Raw genomic sequence first — 20,331 nt, forward strand, 5'->3', positions numbered from 1 at the left:
TGAAGAAAACTAAATGGAGAGAATTCAAGCCTACTAATTCCCTTGAGTCTCTCAATAGCTTTTTCCCTATGCTGGAAATATAAGAGATATAACAGCACAAGTAGAATGGTATTTTAGAAGAAGCAATTCTTTTTACCAATATCTTAGGATACTGCAAACTAATCCACAGGCTTAGCACAGGTCCAGTGGCCAAACAACATATTGAAGGGGAGAAATAGGGAATACAGTAGAATGGGGTGGAATCCAGAATGCTAAGCATGGTACAACAAGACAAACACAACAAAGCTAAGGGTTGAAAAGATGTTCTCAGCATTTTCTCCCAGAGGCTGGGGTCAATAAATCAGCTTTGCTGAGCCTTCACCCAAATGCACAGATGAGTCATGTTACTCATTAGAATCTGCATTCCTGGATGTCTGCTTTTTGCCCAGTCTGACCTGCAAGGCTCAGGCTTTTGCTGTTCTATCTTTAAAGCATAACCTTGCCTAGGATTGACTGAGAGGCCATCAGTCAGTGCAGGAAAAGACCCGCAAGGTCTATTGTATTTGCTGCAATCAGATTAAGATCTTTGGTCCCTTTATTGTTGCAATCACCCACTCCAGGATTATTGTCACTAAAAGCCCATGAGCCCATTTGTTTGTCGTAGTCCTCCTCTCAAGACATGTCCAGCATGGTTATAGCTTTTAATACTTTCAATTATAACATCTTTCTGGGCCATCTGGTATGATTTTGGTTTGAGGCTATTGATTTGAAGTGGTTCCAGTCCTTCTTATCAGTTAGAAACAGAAGGTAGTTCTGGGGAACTATTGTTTGAAGGCTAAATTGTTGACTATTATGTTTACATAGTTCAATCTTATGTCTAATACTATATAATATCTACAAAAAACTGCTGAAGGAAGGCACCCAGAGATTTGAAGTAGAGGGCCGTCAAAGATGCGGATAATACCAGCTGTTATCTTCATCATTTAACTCCACTGAATTCAACTAACACAGAGCATTGCAATGATAAAAAGAAAATAACAAATTTCCTGTGGAAATGCAGAGGGAAAGAGAATCATTACCAGTACTTTATTAGTATGGGCAGGGAAATGAAAACAGACCTTTAATTATAAATGAAAGGGTTAAAATGTATGTCAGAAAGCATGGATAGGCAGCTTATGGATCATTATGAATATAATGACTGTCCTTTTGGGAGGACAGTCCTCCTTTTTTGAATTCTGTCCTCCCTCAAAAAGTGTCCTCCTAAATGTCCTCCTTTTCCATATTTGAAGACTCATCTGCAGGGCTTTTTTCCCCTCATAGAACGCCCAGAAGTCATTCCAGGACCTTTTTTTGATGGTTTTTTTCAACTTTTGCCTGAGCTGTGCTACTCCCCCTATTGGCTTTCAAAAGCCAATAGGAATTGCTGCTGAGTGCGCCAAAACACCCAGGCGGCAAACTTTGCACATGCAAGTTGCAGGAACTTTGCACCCCTCACTGCTACCCAACTACACCATCTCTTACTTAGTTCCGCAGATAGCTGGAGGAGACTGGAGCGGTAAGTTTCTCTTGATCTTCTCTGTTCGGTTCTACACGGGGATGCACAGGGTAGGCGGTGGTGCTGGGGGGTGGTGGCTGCAGGGCCGGAGCCAGCGCGGCTGGTGCTTTGCGAGCCGCAGGGCCGGCTCTACGGGAATGCGCAGGGTGGGCAGTGGTGCTGGGGGGCAGCTGGGGGGACGGCTGCAGGGCCGGAGCCGGAGCAGCTGGTGCTTTGCCTTTGAGAGCTGTGGGGCCGGCTCTACGGGGATGCGCAGGGTGGGCGGTGGTGCTGGGGGGCAGCTGTAGGGCCGGAGCTGGCACTTTGCCTTTGCGAGCCATGGGGCCGGCTCTACGGGGATGCGCAGGGTGGGCGGTGGTGCTGGGGGGTGGCTCAGGGCTGGAGCTGGCTCGGCTGGTGCTTTGCGAGCCGCGGGGCCGGCTCTCCACGGCAGGGCAGCGGTGCTGGCAGGGCAGCTGTGGGCAGGGGTGCGGCAGGCAGTTGACCTTCCATGGGCCGCGCCATCTGGTGATCTACGCAGTGCTGACCTGCGCTGCCACCACTTCACCCTGCGCATCTACGTGGCCACCCTGGAGCGCCTGGCTCACAACACCTGCCGCCCACCCCCGTGCAGTCCAGCCGTGTAGATTTGGGGACAAGTGAGAAATCGAGATTGAATGTTGATACTTAGCTGCAGCACTTGCCGTAAAATTCAATATGAAGGGTATTTCTTGTTCAGATATTTCCAATATATTGTTAGAAGATGATACATTGACAAAAAATATTCATTCAATGGAAAAGTACTCATTTAAATAATTAATAGGCATGTAAGCATAATTACAATATAAAATGTTATTTTACAAATGTTTTTTATTATGCATTGATCATATTATAGTGTATTCTGTATTATTGTTGCAATAAATACAATGTTTCTTTTATTTACGATATTTTTTTCTTCAATTTATTCGTGTCCTCCTTTTTGTTGTAAAAAAGTTGGTCACCTTAATATATAAGAATGTGAGCATATCATAAGCTGCTAATAATTGCATGTCAGACACAACTAAACAATCACAAATTTGGGGGAGAAAACTGGATTTTGAGGACTTAATCTTACTTTCTGTTTGCCGCAGCACCAAGATGCTTTACTAACCATTCTGAGGAATATGTCCTTAGGACATCAGCTCCATCTCATCCCCAATCCACAGGTGAGACAGCCAAGACAAATTTTTGTTTGTTCCAGTTTGAAAATGCTGTTTTCCTTATTCTCAAAACATGAAACTTCTCATGCACACAATTTAGAGTGCCTCAGGGATGAACCTGGGGAAGATGTTATGAAGGACAGTGATCTGCTCAGCTTCATTTTGTCCAGGAGTTCTGCTAAGAAATGCTTTTTTCCATAGTTATTTTGGTTTTAATTGCAAAAGAGGCCAGAGACCTGGTCTTTTTTTATATATATATAAAGGAATAACAAATTTTCTAGCAACAGAGATATTTGAGCCAGGAATATTTAGCATACATATACATTTTATGTTGGTGTGTTAGGGAATGGGAAACTAAACAAAAAGCTAACACATGCATATAAATAGTGACGGGTTGAGAGAGATACAACTCTGCCCAATCAAAAACATTTTTGGGGGGAAACTGAAGGGAGAAGAAAAAGAAAGATTCAACATGGAGAGCTCCTCAACTTGGACTTTTCTGCTTTCTATCTCAAATCAGCTTTTCTAAAGTAGGCTTTCTAGGGGAGGGGGTGAATACAATAGATAAAGTTATTTTCTATATCTTTAATAGAACTATTGATCTCACTCAATTTTACCAATGAACTATCCAGATTCTTCAGACTGAAACCTGAAACAATTTAGTATTTAACAATTTAAAATGAGAAATTCGGTTCTTTAAAGGAAAATACAGATAAATAGGAACAGTTTTGGAAGGTATTAGAAATGCTCTGTGACTCCGGTTCTGAATGTAAGAAATAAAAATAATTATTTCAGAAATTGTTTAATGATAATATTTTAAGGTGGGGTAATACCAATTTATTTTAAAGATATTCAGATAGGTATGACAACACATTACATTTAATCTTAATAATCCTAGCTGAAATTTAAGGAGTGGGCTTAACAATTATAAAATGGAATAACTTAAGCTTTTAAAAGTAGGAGCTTTGAAACATGCAAGATAGTTGCTGTGATATTAGACATATAAGTAGGCCACTGGAAACCAGACACAACCGAAGTAGAGGAAACACAAAAATAAAGATACAGCTTATGCTAGAAAAAAGGTCATGGTTAACAGGTACAGCAAATGCAAGGGGCTTTTTCCTGGGAGGGGACGAACAGAAATTTATTCTATTTAGGCACTTCAGATTAGCTGATCGGGATTAGCAGGTGGGCTTGAGTGCGATAAGGTGTGTGTGGGGGGGAACCAGCATCATGAAAAGATATAAATATGTACTTTTAAAGACTTTCTGCGTGAGTTTAAGACCACCAACTTTTGCAAAAGTTCAATCTCAATAAAACTCTGCTCCTGAAATCCAAATGAGTTTGTTTATTTTTTAAAACTCTGAGCCACGCTCCAGACATGAACAACAAAAATATGATCAATTAATGACTTTTTGGATTTGCACAGTACAACAGATCAACTCATCTAAGAATAGTAACACAGTAATAACAACATTCAGGATTCTTAAGCACAAAAATAAATGTATTGTTATATGATATGAGCACCAGCTAACAAGATCATTACCTAATTCCCTGAGTATTGGTAGACAGAATTATAAATTGAACCTCTGGTTGCAAGACAATACTCTCATATCTGCATTGGACCCATATATGTCATTTTAGAAGAATATTACATATTATAGTTGTCAGAATGGATAAGTACTTTTGAACATAATAGGTTTCAATTTATATTAAGATGGCATAGAAAAAATGGCTTTACCTATTGAAAAATGGCTTTACCCACCTCCTCCAAACAGTATTTGCTTAATGTTTACCTAGCAAACCATAACATTATTTTTTTATTATTTCAGTTTGTCCTACTAAGGAATTATCTTACTATGGTGGGAGGGTTTTAATGGACAAACACTGCTGTCACTATTTTTAATGCACATGATATTTTATTTTCACCATCTACAGATGGTGCTGTAGAGCAGTTCTGCTTTATATTACTACACATATGTAGAGTTCTTTGCTCAATCAATTGCCATGTCTTCATTTTCAATTCATTTATTTGCATCTTATTGGCAATTACATAAAAAAGTTCCAAGAATAAATCTTACATGTTAGTCATAGAGCAGCTTACCACACAAAAATATTGGTTTATAAGGGAAGGCATAATCAATGTAGTTTCAGATTTTAGTAATGAAAATATGATAGGAATATTTAGTATGAGAATTTAATAGCACTGGATCTATTAGCTAATACTACCGGAACAAGGATAAAGAACTGCTCATAGCAAGATCCTGCTACTGAAGAAGCAGCAAAATTTCCTTGATTTAATTCAAGTCCATCCAAAATCAATACTTGAATAACAACTTTATTAGCAATGAGCCAAAACTGCAACAAATGTATATAAACTTTTGAGTTCTCCATAATTAATATCAGTTAAGGTATACAAAAAGCAGGAAATTAAAAAGCAGAAAACCACCATACACTTTTAATATCATTTTGATGAGTTCTGGAAATCTCAAAGCTCATTAGCTTTTTTCACACTTGTTTGACCTAAAAATGGTGTCATATAACTACAATTTCATTTTACTTATATGTTGAACCAACAAAGCTTTCTTTAATAATGGTCCTAATTATTCAAAGTACATACAATGCTAGCAATCCCACATCTTCTCCCAGTTTGATATTATACTTCGACTTTCATTATTCTCAATCAGTATATAGTATCAAAAGCTGCTGTATTTATTCTGAAAGTGTGAGAACCTCCTAGTTTCCAACAATACACAAGTGTGCTACTTGAAGCATCTGATAAATGGATCAAGAATGAGAGGCCCAAATAAATGGAAGAAAAAGTCAGAAGCAAGATTCATTTTTGAGATTTTTATTCTCTTTCTTTCCTTTTTTTATAATACTGATTTTTAGCTTCCTCTGTGCTCTGTTCAAAAAGAATAGAGAGGAGTTTCAAATTTTTACATCATTTCAGCTTAGTATGCCGTTCTGAACTGTCTATGTCTTTTTAGGGAAGTAACAACAGAATAGCAGCAGACAAGGAACAATGGAGGGAACGGAATGGGATGACATAGGCTTGAATCAGCTCTGGACATCTGACTTTAAGCATGCAACCAGCTTAAGAAGAAAAACTCTACTTGAACATCAGGATGATTTAAGTCTATGTCTTTCATAGACTGAGGATGAGTCTATGAAAGGATGCTATATAGACTTTGCTTGTTGGAAGTTGGTTGGGAAGGTTACAAATGGTGATGACGTGAACCTGGGATACTGCAACGGTCATAGATGCATGCCAGTTGCCAAGCGTCCAAATTTTGATTAGGTAATCATGGGAATGCTGCAACTGTCGTAAGTGTGAAAACTGGTCTTAAATCACTTTTTTTAGTGCCATTATAATTTCAAACAGTCACTAAATGAATGGTTGTCAGTTAAGGACTATTTGTATTGTATGACCAGAGCACTTTCAGCATCTCGTTTTTTATTTCCTTTGAGTTTAAACTGCTCAAGAAAATAGTTGCAAAAATAAATCAGTTACTGGCATTGTGCACTGATGTAAGAGTACTTATGCATTTATCATTATGGATATATTATTAGGCAATGTGTACAGATTGCAGGTAGCCATTTCCCTATTGTAATTATTGGATGGAGTACAGTTCTGCCTAGGAAACATTGGCCTGTTCTACTGTTGTTAAGACAAGGAGCCTGTTCGTGGAAAAAGTTTTTACTTAGTGTCTATCGAAGTTTTTCAAAAAATAGAAGAATGGCAATGAAATTAATAAAGGGCCTGTTTTGGCAATTGAAAGGCTAAAGCCAACAAATAAAATGATGTTCTACTAATCAGTCAGAATGCAAACAGATCATTAACAAGTCCAGACCCATCTCCATATTTTCTTCCTGTTAATTGGAATGACCTAGTTAACTAATACAGAGCTCCAGGGCATCACTGCCATTCAAGAAAGTACAGTATCTTCTTCAAACAGCCAAAATATAAAAGGTTTATGCCAAACTCCGTTACTCGTGGTTAATATTATCTCATCCATCTTGCCCAGTGTCACTTTACAGTGAGATGGGTTACAAATGAATTTAATAAATAAAATCCTAGCTCCATGGATTTTTCAGTAAGCATTCTTCTCCAGCAGTAACAAAAAAGAATATGGTTTACTTTCTGCTATTTTTTAAACAAAGTCCTAACCATCACTAGCCAGAATTTTAATGAACGCTTGGAGCCAGAAGGAAATGAAAGCGAGAGAGACCTTGAGAAGCATGAAAATGGAGCCAGTTACCAAAACAAATGCCACCTGTGAATTGGCTGGAATTCAAATGGACCTGGGACCCTGGGGGGAGGAATTTTTCTCCAGATCTTGCTTTGTTTTCCTTGCTATCACTAGCCCCTAATAAAAGTTCCTTTTGAGACAATGCCTATTTCAAGAGTTCTGCTTTCTTGGGTGGCTTTGTTGAGTTAGGACCTTACATAAGGCAAGATCGGCATAGTGCCCAACCCAGAGAGGCAGGTGCCCTACCAAGGTGGGTCGCGACCGACTTGTTCCTTCCTAACAGCAGAATGGAAGAGAGCGAAATGGAGTCTTGGGGCAGAGACATCACTCTGGCAAACCCCAAGGAAGCCACTTCCAGGGACCTGGAAGAAGCTGAACCCTCAGCCAAAGGAGATCGAGCCAGGTGGTCACTTGGGGTTGGAAAGAAAGAGGACTGGGAGGAAAAGGCTCAGAGAGTGACCCTCATGTGAGGCAGAGGAAAGAAAAAAGCTAAAAAGAAAAATCCGGAGCCTACCCCTCCCGAAAAGGAGAAAGAAGACCCCAAATCAGAGCTGATGGAAGCAGTGTTAAAGCAGACCATGGAATATGTGAGAAAGTCCTGTGAGGAACTAAAAGCCCAACTGAAAGAGTGCCCAGGGTCAGAGGAAGAAGCGAGGAAGGAGCACAGGAAGAAGAACTAGCAGTGCCAGAGGCGGCAGCGGTGGCTTGCCCCCCCTGAAGCAGCACGATGAGGGCATTCTTCTCAAGTATCCAGAGAGGGCCCACCCCAGTCTACGGAAGTGAAACTGATTCCATTGGGGGTGAAGTTTGACAAAAATCCCCAAATGGTTGGGGTTCTTCTTAGCCCAGATGTTTACCTACATGCAGATATACGGGAGAATGCTGCCCACGGATGGGAAGAAAGTCACTCTGGCACTGGAAGACACTGCTACTAACTGGATGGTGACCCTGTACAATTGCAATGCTCCAGAACTGAGACATTTCAACCATTTCATGGCAGCCTTCCTTCATCACTTCGAAGACTGTTTGGCAGACCGGAAAGCCTGTGAACACATAAAAACAGTAAAACAGGGGTGCCAGCCCAATGAACATTGAGGGTTTGACCATATTCAAGCTCTTTTGTTGCATTTTATATCATCTCCTAACAAAAGGGATATATTGTGCATTTTGTTGCATTTTATATCATCTCCTAACAAAAGGGATATACGGCGCGCGAATTATATAATTAGATAACTAAAAATCACAAACAGTAGCAGTACATTCAGGGCAAGTGTGTCTGACATCCCCTGTATCTAAGATGTCCAGCTTAGTTCAGTGCAACACCTGCTTTGCAGCTGTTTTTCGCAGTACCCTTTTCAAACTTGGAAACTGTCCTATCTGTAAACAAATCACTAGCCTACAAGGACAGATCATTTACCTAGGGTCTGTAATCCATGCTCTTCGGGCAGAAATTAGGTGTCCAGTTCAGCCCCTCTACTCTAGTAAGCCTCCCTGCTATCAGCCCCCTTTACCACAAAGATCCTGCAGGAAAAGGGCAGTGTGGACAAACGTGGGATCTGGCAGGGTGAGAGCTGTGAACCATAAACACAAAGCTTTCGCTGTGTCCCTGCACAACAGCTACAGTGCCCTTGCTGACCTTAATAGGGACATTAAGGAGACTGGTAAAGGTATTTGTGAAGATAACTCAAATAAGCAGGGGATTGTGGTCCGAGATGAAGAACTAGATTTTGACAGGGAGAAGTGTGAATCAGGTATTGCACATCAGTCATGCAAGAATAGAAAGGCTCCAAAAAGAGAAGCTACCTTCTGGTAGGTGATTCAATTATAAGGGATGTAAATTTAGGAAAGGACACAGAGGCTTTGAAAGAGGTCAGGTGTCTTCCAGGTGCTACTGCCAGTAGGGACAAGAAGCGTATTTCTAAAATAATCAAGAATGGCAGCAAGGACTGTGATGTGGAGGCTATTGTACATCTTGGCACTAATGATCTGTCCCAAAAAGATGTACTCTCTGTGCAGAATGATTTCCAGAGCTTGGGGAAGGAACTTAGCAGAATAGGCTGTAGGCTTACTTTCTCAGAGGTTTTACCAGTGTATAAGGAGCAAAACGGAAAAGGCCAGCGCATAGCACAATTCAATATGTGGCTAAAGGAGTGGTGTAAAGGGGAAGGCTTCGGATATATTAGTCACGATGTCAGTAGCTGGTCCAATCAAAAGATGTACAAAAGAGATGGTTTGCATCCATCAAAAAAAGGGACTGAGTTACTCGGCTATAAATTCACAGATTTTCTGGAGGGAAATTTAAACTAAACAGCGGGGACAGGGAGTTAATTGATACGGAACAACCCTGTCCCCGGCAATTTAAAAACTATAGGGCTATCAGTGCATGTAGCATAGATGTGTGTGTGGACAAGAATACCAACCTTGCTACCAATCAAAATGAAGCCTCTAATAGCGAGTGCCACATAAAGTGCACTAACCAAATAAGTGGTAAGACAATAGGGGAACTCAGGCACCACACAGGTTATGTAGAAAGGAAACACAGGGCCACCCACAAAGGACTCAAATGTTTATACACCAATGCACAGAGTATGAACAGCAAACAGGGTGAACTAGAAATTCAGGTTAACGAGGGCAGATACGATATTGTTGCCATTACGGAAACATGGTGGGATGAAACTCACACATGGAACACACAGCTAGAGGGATTTAAATTATTTAAAAGAAACAGACCAAATAAAAGAGGAGGTGGAGTTGCTCTCTATATAAGAAATAACTACATCTCCACAGAAATAGAGTACAACAATGATAAAAACTGTCTTGAATGCATTTGGGTCAATATAAAAGGGGGGGGGAATGACATTGCCATAGGTGTATACTACAGACCACCCAACCAAACAGAGGAAATAGATGAACTTTTTGCTAGTCAGCTAACGAAGGTATGTAGGAAGCACATCACAATAGTAATGGGGGACTTTAACTACCCTGACATCAACTGGGAGACAAACTCCGCACCAAGTGGAAGATCAAACAGGTTCCTGACAAACCTAGCAGAAAACTTTGTCTCCCAAAAAGTAGAGAAGGGAACTAGGGGATTAGCCATCTTGGATCTAATTCTCACTAACAGAGATGAAATGATAGACGGTGTTGAAGCCATAGGAACCCTGGGAGGAAGTGATCATGCAATATTAGAATTCAACATTATAGAAGCACAACAAATAGAACACAGTCAAACTAGAGTCTTGGACTTCAAGAGAGCTAATTTCAATAAACTTAGAGAGGGCTTGGGAAGGATTCCAGGGATGAGAATCCTCAAGGGGAAAACAACTCAAGAAGCTTGGGAAATTTTGAAAAATGAGATAATAAAAGCACAGTCTAGCACAATACCAACAAAGAGGAAAAACAACAGCTCTCAAAAGAAACCAGCATGGCTGCATAAAGAACTCTTTGACAAATTGAAAGATAAAAAGGACAAGTATAGAAAGTGGAAAGAGGGGAACATAACTAAGTCAGAAGATCAGCAAATAGCCCGAGCCTGCAAAGATGAAGTGAAGAAAGCCAAGGCTCAAAATGAACTGAGGCTTGCGACCAAAGTCAAAAATAACAAAAAAAGCTTCTTTCAACATGTAAAAAACAAGAAAAAAGTGAAGGAAATGATTGGTCAATTAGTGGGTGGAAGTGGCAAGAAGGTGACAAGCAACAGGGAGAAAGCAGAACTATTTAACTCGTTTTTTTGCATCTGTCTTTACACAAAGGGAAAAAACAGACCAACCTATCAAAAATAGTGCCATAAAAAACAAAATAGAAACACAAGTTAAGATAGGCAAGAAAATGGTTAGGGAGCACCTGTCCAGCCTAGATGAGTTCAAATCGCCAGGACCAGATGGATTACACCCAGAGTTCTCAAGGAACTGGCAGATGTGATATCGGAGCCACTGAACTATATTTTTCAAAGATCCTGGAACACAGGGGAACTACCAGAGGACTGGAAAAGAGCTGATGTAGTTCCCATCCTCAAAAAAGGAAAAAAAATGGATCCAGGAAATTACAGACCTATCAGCCTGACCTCAATACCTGGGAAGATCCTGGAAAAGATAATCAAACAACGAATCAACGAACACCTAGAGGCAAACAAAGTCATTACTAAAAGCCAACATGGGTTTGTCAAAAATAGATCATGCCAGACAAATCTTATTGCATTCTTTGACCAAGTGACAAAATTAGTGGATCAGAGGAATGCTGTGGACATAATTTACTTGGACTTCAGTAAGGCATTTGATAAAGTAGATCACAACCTACTACTTGACAAGATAGAAAAATGTGGGGTAGACAGAATCACCACCAGATGGATCCGTAGCTGGCTGACCGGCCGTACTCAGCGAGTGGTCCTCAATGGAACTGCATCTATATGGAGGGAAGTGTGTAGTGGGGTGCCCCAGGGCTCTGTTCTGGGCCCAGGGCTCTTCAACATCTTCATCAACGATTTGGACGAAGGGATAGATGGGGAACTCATCAAATTTGCAGACGACACCAAGCTGGCAGGAATAGCCAACACTCCAGAAGACAGGCTTAAGATACAGAAGGATCTGGACAGACTTGAACACTGGGCACTAACTAACAAAATGAAATTCAATGGTGAAAAAAGCAAGGTTCTACATTTAGGCAAGAAAAACCAAATGCACAAGTACAGCATAGGTGGCACCATGCTCAATAGTAGTAACTGTGAGAGGGACCTCGGAGTCCTAGTAGACAATCACTTAAATATGAGCCAGCAGTGTGCTGCAGCTGCCAAAAAGGCCAACACAGTGCTAGGCTGCATTAACAGAGGGATAGAATCAAGATCACGTGAAGTATTAATACCACTCTTCAATGCCTTGTTAAGGCCACACTTGGAATACTGCATCCAGTTTTGGTCACCACGATGTAAAAAAGATGTTGAGACTCTAGAAAGAGTACAGAGAAGAGCAACAAAGATGATTAGGGGACTGGAGGCTAAAACATATAAGGAACGGTTGCGAGAATTGGGTATGTCTAGTTTAACGAAGAGAAGGACAAGGGGGGACATGATAGCAGTATTCCAATATCTCAGGGGCTGCCATAAAGAAGAGGGAATTAAGATATTTTCCAAAGCACCTGAAGGCAGGACAAGAAGCAACGGGTGGAAAATCATCAAGGAGAGAAGCAACCTAGAACTAAGGAGAAACTTCCTGACAGTGAGAACAATTAATCAGTGGAACAGCTTGCCTCCAGAAGCAGTAAATGCTCCAACACTGGAAGTTTTTAAGAAGAGACTGGACAGCCATTTGTCCGAAATGGTGTAGGGTTTCCTGCCCGAGCAGGGGGTTGGACTAGATGACCTCCAAGGTCCCTTCCAACTTTACTACTATTACTATTACTAAATTATTATATTTTTTATTATTCTGTTTAAAATACAATATATGCATACATTCAGAAGGATTGCAATTGGGGATTGTAGGACCCCCCCCCGGGACGCCGCATCTGTCAAAAATACGTGCCAGCTGACCAGCGCTTAAATTTTGATCACGTGAAGGTAGCGGAAAGAGGCGTGTTGCTGCAATGGTTGTAACTGTGAAAAATGAACACAGCCTGCTTTTTTTTCAATGCCTTTGTAACTTGAAATGGTCCCTAAACCAGTGGTTCTCAACCTTTTTAATGCCACGACCCCCAACTGGTCGTAAGTCAAGGACTACTCAACCGGTCGTAAGTTGAGGACTACTCAACTGGTGCAGCACAGTTTGCAGAATGGGACTTTTGGCGGGCTCAGCAGGGCAGAGACAGCCTGGACAATTCCTATTGGCTTTTGAAAGCCAATAGAATTAGACTCTATTCAAGAGAGTCTATTGGCTTTCAAAAGCCAATAGAATAAAAGGGAGTAGCATAGCTAAGGAAAAGGGGGAAAAATGGCGGACTGCGTTGTTTGGGGACCCCCGTGAAATGGTCGTTCAACCCCAAATGGGGTCCCAACCCACAGGTTGAGAACCACTGCACTAAACAAATTCATTTGTAAAATTGCCCTGCAAATGCAAGACAACCAGTGATCTCAACCCTGAACATTTAGAGAAGAAACTGTAGATGAAAGAGTATAATCTATGAAAAAAGATTCCACAATAGTCTATCTCCCTGCCTATCTGTCTGTCTGTCTGTCTGTCTGTCTGTCTATCTATCTATGTGTATCTATATCTATTTGTATCTCTATTTCTGTCTATCTCTGTGTGTATCTATCTCTCTCTTTCTGTGTAGCTATCTCTATCTCTGTATCTCTCTATCTCTCTGTGTATCTATATCCATCCATCCATCCCTATGTCTGTCTGTCTGTCTGTCTGTCTGTCTGTCTATCTATCTATCTATCTATCTATCTATCTATCTCCCTCCATCCATCTATATCTATCTATGTGTATCTATATCTATCTCTGTGTATCTATTTCTGTCTATTTCTCTGTATCTATCTATCTATCTATCTATCTATCTATCTATCTATCTATCTATCTATCTATCTATCTATCTATCTATCTCTTTCTGTGTAGCTATCTCTCTATGTATCTCTTCATCTATCTCTGTGTATCTATCTCTGTATCTCTCTATCTCTGTGTATCTATATCTATCTACCTATCTACCTACCTCTATCTATCTATCTATCTATCTATCTATCTATCTATCTATCTATCTATCTATCTATCTGTGTGTGTCTCTATCTATATATTGCTCCATTTACAGTTGTGAGGAAACAATGATTTTCGAGATTTGTAAATATATTATTATACATTTAACGTAATCTGATTCTTAAGTGTACTGCTCAGCGGCTGAAAATTAGTTCACTCTTTGTCTTCTTCTCATTTCCCCTTCTGCTTTTATTCATTTCTGGATAAAAAGGGTGTGGATTACAGATGCCGTGGTTCAAGAAGGGTGAGTTGTGTGCTCTTAGAGGAGTTGCATGCTTGCAAAGGTCAGATGCTCCAGGAAGAAAAAAATGACAAAAAAAAAATCGCATTAACTTTATCCAAAGCTGGCTTTCCGGTTATCACTGCAGAAATAAAATGTTTTGGAAGCCGAGCTGCCATCGATCCCACTCATCTGATCCAACAGAGGAATGTGAAGCGAGTCCAAAAGCATTCAACGCCGTGATAAACCATATTTGCTGCTTCCCCCCCCCCCACATACACACTTTGGCTGCTAATGTTCTAGGACTCCTGTCGCTTCTCATTTTCTTGTCTTGTTATCCATCAGCAGATTGCTTCCTAGTTAATTTCGTGTCTTCAGTTTTCCAAGAATTCAGCCACTTTCTTGTTATCTCACTGGAGATCTCGTACTGCAGCGGGCTAGAACAGTGGTTCTCAACCTTTTTAATGCCGCGACCCCCAACCGGTCGTAAGTCGAGGACTACTCAACCGGTCGTAATAGTAATAGTAATAGTAGTAAAGTTGGAAGGGACCTTGGAGGTCATCTAGTCCAACCCCCTGCTCGGGCAGGAAACCCTACACCATTTCGGACAAATGGCTGTCCAGTCGCTTCTTAAAAACTTCCAGTGTTGGAGCATTTACTGCTTCTGGAGGCAAGCTGTTCCACTGATTAATTGTTCTCACTGTCAGGAAGTTTCTCCTTAGTTCTAGGTTGCTTCTCTCCTTGATTAGTTTCCATCCGTTGCTTCTTGTCCTGCCTTCAGGCGCCTTGGAGACTAGCTTGACTCCCTCTTCTTTGTGGCAGCCCCTGAGATATTGGAACACTGCTACCATGTCCCCCCTTGTCTTCCTCTTCGTTAAACTAGACATACCCCACTCTCGCAAACGTTCCTTATATGGTTTAGCCTCCAGTCCCATAATCATAGATTAGTCCGAGGACTACTAACTGTGCAGCACCGTTTGCAGATAGGAATGGGACTTTGGCGGGCTCAGCAGGGCAGAGACAGCCTGGACAATTCCTATTGCTTTTGAGAGCCAATAGAATAGGACTTATTCAAGAGAGTCTATTCTATTGGCTTTCAAAAGCCAATAGAATAAAAGGGAGTAGCACAGCTAAGGAAAAGGGGGGGGGGGAATGGCGGACTGCGTTGTTTGGCGACCCCCGTGAAATGGTCGTTCGACCCCAAATGGGGTCCCGACCCACAGGTGGAGAACCACTGGGCTAGAAGGAAGTCAATATCCTTCAACCATTTATTCTGCAAAAGAAAAGAAAAAAAACACCCCCACCAAAATGTAATCTTATGGATCAGAGGTAATGAAAACGGACACAAATTTATAAAAAGGCATTCTCCCTTTGGCGGATTGTCAGGGCCCAAATTGTGCGACAGAGAACAATTGACACTTCTGCTGAACTAGACTCTGTGGCATCTAACATACGTGGGTATGTGCGTTGTTCTGTATTTATTTATTTATTTTTGTCACATTCATGTAGCGCCTATCGGAGGGGGTGGCCCTTTGGGAGCTGTAGGCAATGAAAATTTCATTTTAGTGTATGACGATTAGTGTATACGTTCAGAGTGACAACGAAGCTATTATTCATGTTTGTTAGTCACATATAATTATTCAACTGAGACATAGGTTTTCAGCCAGCTGGGTGTTCTGTTCTGTATTCTTCAGAGCAACATTATGCTTACCCCCAAAATATGTGAGGAATATATGTTATGGTCTTCCAAGCCAAAACGTATCTATACATATGTTGTATGTAGTATGTTTAAATGTGTTATGTATGTGTACACTTTGAGAGCAAGCAACTTCATTTGTAATGTGTGCCATTGTGCCCACAGTAAAAAAATGACAAGATTATTTTTTTTCCTTCTTCTTTCTTTTTCCCTTCTTTCTTTCTATATCATTTGTCTATATCATCTATCTCTATCTATCTATCTATCTATCTATCTATCTATCTATTTATCTATCTATCTATATCATCTCTCTATCTATCTACCTATATCATCTATCTACTGTATATCTATATCATCTATCTATCTATCTATCTATCTATCTATCTATCTATCTATCTATCTATCTCTATCTATCTATCTATCTATCTATATCAATATATCATCTATCTATCTATCATCTATCTATCTATCTATCTATCTATATCATCTATCTACTATATATCTATCTATATCATCTATCTATCTATCTATCTATCTATCTATCTATCTATCTATATCATCTATCTATATCTATATATCATCTATCTATCTATCTATCTATCTATCTATCTATCTATTTATCTATCTATCTATATCATCTATCTCTATCTATCTACCTATATCATCTATCTACTGTATATCTATATCATCTATCTATCTATCTATCTATCTATCTATCTATCTATCTATCTATCTATCTATCTATCTATCTATCTATATCATCTATCTATATCTATATATCATCTATCTATCTATATCTATCTCTATCTATCTATATCATCTATCTACTGTATATCTATCTATATCATCTATCTATCTATCTCTCTATCTATCTATCTATCTATCTATCTATCTATCTATCCATCCATCCATCCATCCATCCATCCATCCATCCATCCATCCATCCATCCATCCATCCATCTATCTATCTATCTATCTATCTATCTATCTATCTATCTATCTATCTATCTATCATCTATTGTAACATTCTTAACTGACCCCCAATTCCTTTGCTATTAAAACACCACCTATTTCAAAGTTTAAGGCTAACAAAGCAATTGAAATGTGTTGAAAAGCAAGATCTTACCTATATTTCATGGTGGAATTTGAGAGCGAAGCTGAGATCAGTTTGAGTAGACAATGTGGCTTATTTAACTCTGTCCCAGTTGCTCATTTATGTGTCTCCGGCTCAATTCATTACAGGAACTTTAGCGGATAAATGCTTTGTCTTGCAAGGTCATTAAATGGAGAGGCTCATCAAAAGAATTTCAAGTTTTTTTTAATTACTGTAACAACCACAAAGTTGCATAAATCCGAAAGACATTCTTAGTCTTTATCCTGGTGTGGAATCGATGATTACAAATATTACAATTTGTTATCGGGGAAACGGTAGCAGCTAAGAGGATTTTTCCACCAACACACACACTGAGAAAGAGTACAACTCAAATTCCACAATTATCAATTAATTACGGGATAATGCTTCCGGTCCAGCTCTTTTTTTTCTTACTTTAAAATGGAAGGCACCGCTTCGTTGTTGTTGTTGTGTTGGAATGGAGGAACACAAATCCCTCCAAAATTATAATTAAACCATCAGAGAAGCATAGAAAAGAGAGCGGCGTTTTGGAATTAACTTATGCCTTTGTTGTGCTGTTTGACATTAAAGACAAGATTTATAGCCTTTAAGCCCCGCAGTGTTTCTCCACCTTGACAATTTTAAGGCATGTGGACTTCAACTCCCAGAATTCCACAGCCAGCAAATGCTGGCTGTGGAATTCTGGGAGTTGGAAGTCCACATGCCTTAAAATTGTCAAGGTGGAGAAACACTGCAAGGGAATACCAGCCTGTTTGGTATTATTGCAAAGGTCCCATTTTGCAAATGTACCTTTTTGGAAATGTGCCTCGTTTTGGAACTTCTGTTGAGATAAAACACGTAATCCGTATAATTTGGGGGTCTGTGTGTGTGTGTGTGTGTGTGTGTGTGTGTGTGTATCCAGTGTCAGTACTTGACCACCTCTATTACTGTATTCCAGAACCCTCAATATACACTGTAGTATCCTCAATGTAAGCCCAAAGTTTCCATTGCTGACGGAGACAGCTGTTAAGGGAATTTTGCTCCTTTTTACGACTTTTAGTAGGCGGTTAAGCAAAATTGGCTTCCTGCATTGACTTTGCTCGTCAGAAAGTCGCAAAAGGGGAATCACGTGATTCCGGGACGCTGCGACCGTCGTAAATATGAATCAGTTGCCAGTTGATCACCTGACCCTGGGGCTGATGCAACGGTTGTCAGTGTGGTTAGAATGCGGTACTGCAGGCTAATTCTGATGACTGCCCAAAGTAATATTCTGTAAGTCATGCGCCCTGGTGGCGCGGTGGTTAGAATGCGGTACTGCAGGCCACTTCGGCAGTTCGATCCTGACCGGCTCAAGGTTGACTCAGCCTTCCGTCCTTCCAAGGTCAGTAAAATGAGGACCCAAATTGTTGGGGGGCAACAGGCTGACTCTATAAACTGCTTAGAGAGGGTTTTGTAAAGCCCTGTGAAACGGTATATATAAGTGCTATCGTTATAAGTTACTTTTTTCAGCGGCTTCGTAATTTCAAACGGTCAATAAACGAACGGTTGGAAATCGAGGGCTACCCGTACTCAAACGCTGAAAAGGTACAATGTTCACTTGACTTGATATTTACAACAAGGTGGATCTTCTCGATATATCAGAACAGAAATGTGAAACTCAAATCAATCAGAGGAAGGGACCTTGGAGGTCATCTAGTCCAACCCCCTGCTCAGGCAGGAAACCCTATACCATTTCGGACAAATGGCTGTCCAGTCTCTTCTTAAAAACTTCCAGTGTTGGCGCATTCACCGCTTCTGGAGGCAAGGAGTTCCACTGGTCAATTGTTCTAACTGTCAGGAAGTTTCTCCTTAGTTCTAGGTTGCTTCTCTCCTTGATTAGTTTCCATCCGTTGTTTCTTGTCCTGCCTTCAGGCGCTTTGGAGAATAGCTTGACTCCCTCTTCTTTATGGCAGCCCTGAGATACTGTAAGGCTGCTATCATGTCCCCCCCCCCATTCTTCTTTTCTCTAGACTAGCCATACCCACTTCCTGCCACCGTTCTTTATATGTTTTAGTCTCCAGGTCTTTAATTATCTTAATTGCTCTTCTTGGCATTTTTTTCCAAAGTCTCAACATCTTTTTTGTGATCTCAGAGAAAAATACACAGACTTGTCATAAAAATGTACATTCCTCTAAACCAGTGGTTCTCAACCTTTTTATATGGCGACCCCGGTCATAAGCAGGCGGCGCACATGCGCGGCGCTGCCCCCTGCGTGGCACGCATGCGCGGCGCAACCCTGTGCGGCGTGCATGCGCGGGGCTGCCCCTGTGCGGTGCGCATGCGCTGCGCCTGCGCCGCCCCCTGCGTGGCGTGCATGCGCGGCGGCGCCCCATGCGCCACCCCCTGTGCGGCATGCATGCGCAGCGGCGCCCCATGCGCCGGCTGACGAAAAAAATGGCGGATCGCATTGTTTGGCGACCCCCGTGAAATGGTCGTTCGACCCCAAATGGAGTCGCGACCCATAGGTGGAGAACCGCTGCTCTAAACAAATTAGCGGTGGATCACAATCACGTGTTCCTTCAGTTGTAAAAGAGGGAGAAACGGAGCACCCCAAACTCTCACTTAGAGAAATGACACTTAACTTGCACAGAGGACGCTCTGTGAAACTGGGCGCAACCGGGCGCGAGTAATAGTAGCATGGGAAGAGTATCACTAGTAACAGTTACGACATGCTCCCCCAAAATTGACAGATCTAACACGATTTAATTTTAAACCAATATGCCACGTCGCTTCTGGGTATCCTTATTGTTTCAAGATCAGCTGTCCTGTGGATAAAGGCAGTCCTCAACTTATGACCGCAACGGAGCCCAAAATTTATGTTGCTAAGCAAGACAGTGGTTGAGTGAGCTTTGCTCCGATTTACGCCCTTTAGGGACACAGTTGTTAAATGGACAACTGCAATTGTTAAGTTGACTTCCTCATTGGCTTTGCTTGTTGAGACGGTCGCCAAAGGGAATCACATGACCCTGGGGCACTGCGACCGTCATAAACATGAGTCAGTTGCCAAGGATCTGATTTTTTTTATCATGTGACCGGCGAGGGGCTGTAACGGTCATAAGTGTGAAAACAGTAGTAAGTCACCTTTTTTCTGTGCCGTTATAACTTCACTAAACAAACTGTTGTTACGTTGAGGACTATTTGCATTGTGCTATAGACAAAAAGGCATTTGAGGCGCCCTATAGTCATTATACAGTTTTCACTTCTACCCAAAGCAATGTTTTGACACAAAAAGAGTGCACACCACCACACCAAACAACAGCAAAGTAAGCACTCTGCAGGGTGAGCTTTGACAACGCACAAATTTGGTTGATGTTGCCCTATTCCTATTCTTTCTTTTTGCATTAAGCCTGAGCGAACCCTCCTGGCAAATAGATGGGGAAGAAATGGAGGTAGTGACAGATTATATCTTCCTGGGCTCCAAGATCACCTCAGATGGGGACTGCAGCCAAGAAATTAAAAGACGCTCCTGGGGAGGAAAGCTATGGCAAATCTAGACAGCATACTAAAAAGCAGAGACATCACCCTGCCAACAAAAGTGCGCATAGTCAAGGCCATGGTTTTCCCAGTTGCGATGTAGGGCTGTGAAAGTGGGACCATAAGAAAGGCTGAGCGCCAAAGAATGG

This window comes from Crotalus tigris, unplaced genomic scaffold, assembly GCF_016545835.1.
Source record: "Crotalus tigris isolate CLP2741 ecotype Arizona unplaced genomic scaffold, ASM1654583v1 scf7180000018553.2237530, whole genome shotgun sequence".
Lineage (NCBI taxonomy): Eukaryota > Metazoa > Chordata > Lepidosauria > Squamata > Viperidae > Crotalus > Crotalus tigris.